This window comes from Triticum dicoccoides, chromosome 5A, assembly GCF_002162155.2.
Source record: "Triticum dicoccoides isolate Atlit2015 ecotype Zavitan chromosome 5A, WEW_v2.0, whole genome shotgun sequence".
Lineage (NCBI taxonomy): Eukaryota > Viridiplantae > Streptophyta > Magnoliopsida > Poales > Poaceae > Triticum > Triticum dicoccoides.
This window is the reverse complement of record NC_041388.1, coordinates 558,145,001-558,149,317: the sequence shown is the minus strand read 5'-3', so window position 1 is coordinate 558,149,317 and position 4,317 is coordinate 558,145,001. Positions and strand designations below refer to the sequence as shown.

At 47.5% G+C, this 4,317-nt stretch overlaps 1 long non-coding RNA gene across 1 annotated transcript; it reads right to left on the bottom strand.

Moving 5' to 3' along the window:
* Positions 1-256: 256 nt before the first annotated feature.
* LOC119302802 lies at positions 257-1,305 on the bottom strand. Its single transcript, XR_005147744.1, has 2 exons — positions 625-1,305; positions 257-512 (listed from the first exon to the last, which is right to left on the bottom strand). It is a non-coding gene; the product is annotated as an uncharacterized LOC119302802 (long non-coding RNA).
* Between the last annotated feature and the right edge of the window lie 3,012 nt (positions 1,306-4,317).

The window sequence follows — 4,317 nt, the reverse complement described above, 5'->3', positions numbered from 1 at the left end:
GTTTGTGTGTAAGTTATCTAGTCCTTGGTGCGTATATTACCAACTATTTACAGAGAAAATCACCGGGGTTATATTTTTCAGCAAAAATTTAGGGTCAAAATTACTGCGGTGATGGTACCTAAGTTATCAAAATCAGTATAGGGAACATTTTCAAGGAGCAGTTTACTGCGAGTGAGAGAGATACCTACCTGACAAAATATCATTCTTTTCAAAACTACTTTTTTTCTTACCAAAAAAGAAAGGTCCACGAGAATTATAGCAGCAGATAGCAGTACCATGAAGGAGCACGGACGTGTAATTTGCTAACTAGCAGCACGCTAGCTAGCTTGCCAAAAAACTAGCATTCGTTGGAAACAAAATTAAGGCATTCGTTGTACTAAAAAAGAAAAGGCATGTGTTGCCCAGAACCAAAATACTATTGTCTCCTCTGATTTTAGTTGCTACCTGAAGTTCAGCTGGAGCTACCGTGATTGAGTGCAGTCTCGCGGGAGCAGACCCGCCCAGCACTGCAGCTGCAAGAACACCAATTAGTCTGGGAGACATAGAGCACATGGATCGATCTAGGATTCAGCCGAACCGACGGACGCAAAGAATCAATCGGTCGGTTAGCCGAAGAGTAGGTACCTCCTGTTCAGAACAAGTTGAAGCGGCGGGATCCTGGTTGGTGGGCGGCGGCGCGCGTCGCCGGGGCTGGCGGATCCGAGAGAGGGAGGGGCAGCGGCTCGCTGGGGGTCGGAGGGTCGGCGGGATGCAGGTGGTACTGGTGTGGGCTGGCCGGCGCGGCGGGTGGGTGGTTGTCGTAGCGCCGACTATAGGTGGTGGACCTCGCGGCAGCGGCGCGCGCGACCAGGTGTAGGTCGAGACCTCCTCCAGCTCCAGGTCGAGACCTCCCCCAGCTGCAGGTAAACCGAAGGGATGGGGAGGCAGTGGTTGGTCGGGAGGCGAGCGGGACGTGGTGGGGAGGCGGCGGTTGCCCGGACGGAGCGCGGGGCGGTTCAGGAAGCGGTGGTTGGCTGGATTTCGCGGTTTTGTTGTCGGGACGGGGGCGGCGCGTTTGGCAGGGGGTCGTCGCCGGAAGAGGAGCTGGGCGAGGCCGGGGGCAGCCTAGATGGCAGGGGAGGCGTGACAGCATACCAAAGATAGGCGGCGGGATCGCACGTCGACGCTTGGTGGCGGCAGGCAGTGGCGGCATCGGTTCCGGGCGGATCCAGGGGAAGGAGGCGGCGCGTCGGCCGGATACGGGGACGGGGAAGGGGCAGGGACAGAGCGTGGGTGCCGGTGGTTGGATAGTGCGCTTGGAAAGATGGCGAGCTCTAGCGATTTGGACGGAAGGTGTGGCATTTTTGCAAAAACGGTTCCGGTTGCCATATACATATTTCGATTTATTTATTACTATATTATTTTTTGCGGGGAAGATATTTATTTATATTATTTCATGACTGTTTCTAACATATTTACTTTAGTTTTGTGTATCTAATTAAAAATGAAAGTAATATATAATTAAAAATTACTCATATTTTGATAAAAAAATGTTCATTAAATTTTACAAAGTATTCATGTACTTTTAAGATGGCATGCATCCGATGAAAACCAACGTCTTTGAAATCTGAAACCTTTGCTTGTGAGATGTCGGATCGAATGGAATACTAATTATGGATGGGGTCGCATAACTTCAACCAATTCGTATTTCTTTTCTTCAGGAACTCTCTCTCTCTCTCTCTCTCTTATATGTGTGGTTGTGTGCATCTCTCAAAGGGCCATTGACCGAACTTTATTAGATGGGAAAGAAATACAAGCTGGTTACCAGTCTAGGCGCACTAGAACTGAAAACCAGAGGATGCTCTCCTAGAACCGCCATGGACATACGTGAGCCTGAACAAACAAGCATTGTCAAAACTAGTTACACGTGAGCTTGAACAAACAAGCTTGGTCAAAACTAGTCGCCCAGGTGGGAAATGCATCCTGCTGAATGTCTTCACGCACCATATCCAGCACTCTAATTTGGAACTCCATTCCTTCCACAGCCTCCAGTGTGTCAAAATTGAAAGAAGAAGAAAGGCGTGGAAGTGTATACCTTCTGGCAGGGACGTGTACGTGTTAAATACTCAGAGAAGATTACATCATGCGGCGCAGGTTGTTGCAAGACTTTGCCCCTACTCCAAGCTATACAAGATAAGGCTTGATCTATACTAACAACCTGCACCGGTTACAATATACACACGCCACAGTATACGTGACAACATGTCACGTTTCCTACAACTACTAGCCTACACTTTAACACCCTCCTTTAATCTTAACGTGTCAAGGTTTAGATTACGCTTGAAGGCTTGTAGTTGTCTGACTTGAAGAGGCTTGGTGAATCCATTTGCAACTTGATCTCCTGTTGAAATAAACTGAACATCCAACAGTTTTTGTGCAACTCTTTCTCGAACAAAATGACACATGTGTTCTTCCAATCTCTTTGTGTTTTGTCCTTGCATGAAACACATGATTTGCAGAAAAATATGTTGCCCCAAGATTATCACACCACAAACATGACACATGTGTTCTTCCAATCCCTAGTTCATCAAGCAAAGTTTCAATCCACATTACCTCAGCAGTTGCATTTGCCAGAGACTTATATTCTCCTTCAGTGCTAGATCGTGAGACTGTGATCTGTCTCTTTGCATTCCAGGATACAAGATTTGACCCAAGAAAAATTGCAAAACCTCCAGTTGATCTCCTATCATCTGGACACCCGGCCCAATCTGCATCAGAGAATGCACTCACTGCTATTGAAGGAGACTTGCATATTTTTAAGCCTGTTTCAGCACTGCCTTGAATATATCTTATGATCCTCTTAACAGCTGTCCAATGCAAAGAAGTAGGAGCATGCATAAATTGGCAAACTTTATTAACAGCAAATGATATATCTGGTCTTGTCAATGTTAGATACTGCAATGCACCTACTGTGCTTCGGTATTTAGTTCCCTCTTCTGGACTTAACAGTTCTCCTTCATGCAAAGATAGCTTGTCAGTGGTAGACATGGGAGTACTAGAGGGTTTACAGTCTCTCATGCCTACTCGCTTGACTATGTCTCTGGCATATTTTTCCTGAGTTAACATAATACCATCATGACATTTTTTACTTCAATGCCTAGGAAGTAATGCAACTCTCCTAGATCTTTAAGAGCAAATTCTCCTTTCAGATATCTTAATAGTGCTGAGGTGGCTTCTTGTGATGAACTAGCAACAATTATATCATCAACATAAATCAACATAAACATGGTCACCTTCCCTTTTCTGAAGAAGAACAAAGACGTGTCTCCTTTAGATGCCTTGAAACCAAGTTGTTGTAGCTTTGTACTCAACTTGTGGTACCAGGCTCTGGGCGCCTGTTTTAGACCATACAAAGCCTTGTCCAGTTTACACACATGATGTGGTTTTGAACGGTCCTCATAACCTGGTGGCTGTCTCATATAGACCTCCTCCTCGAGAACGCTGTGTAGGAACGTATTCTGTACATCCAATTGGCGAAGACTCCAACCCCTGGAAACAACAATAGACAAAACAAGTCTGATAGTAGCAGCCTTAACTACAGGGCTAAAGGTATCTTCATAATCAATCCCATAGCGTTGTTTAAAGCCTTCAGCTACTAATCTAGCCTTGTATCTATCTATAGTGCCATCAGGTCTTTTTTTAACTTTGTACACCCACTTACAGTCTATGATATTTCTCCCTTGCTTTGAAGGAACTAAGTGCCAAGTTCGGTTTTTCACAAGTGCATCATACTCTGTGTGCATAGCATTTCTCCAATTTTCACTGCTTAGTGCCTCTGTCAAATTTTGAGGTTCACCAGAAGAAGCAAAGTTTGCAAACTTAAAGTTCTTCTCATACCTGACTGTATCGTCCTTGAATTTTGTAGGTTTCAAAATACCTTTTTGAGCACGTGTGGTTATCCGTGGCAACACGTCCTCAGCCGCAGAAGATCCTTCTCCTCGTACTGCAGCCGACCGGATCGGGGTGGCTGATCCTCCCTCTGCCACCGGGCTCGAATCCCGCGTGTGTGGGACCGGCGAAAGCGACCCGCCGGCACGTCCCGCACCGCTCGTGTGCGCGTCTCGGGCGGTGTACCGCCTGTCCCGCCTCGACAACTGGCGACCAGAGGCGAGGAGGCGCATGCAGGCGAGGGAGCGTCCAACCGCGGGCCCGCCTCGAGGTGAGCGCTTGCTTCCGCCCTGCCCGACCAGGTGGCAGATGGCGAATCTGGAGACGCTGGGGATCCTGGGGCCACCAGAAGATCCTCCTGGGATCCCGTGACCGCGTTAGGCAGCGCGC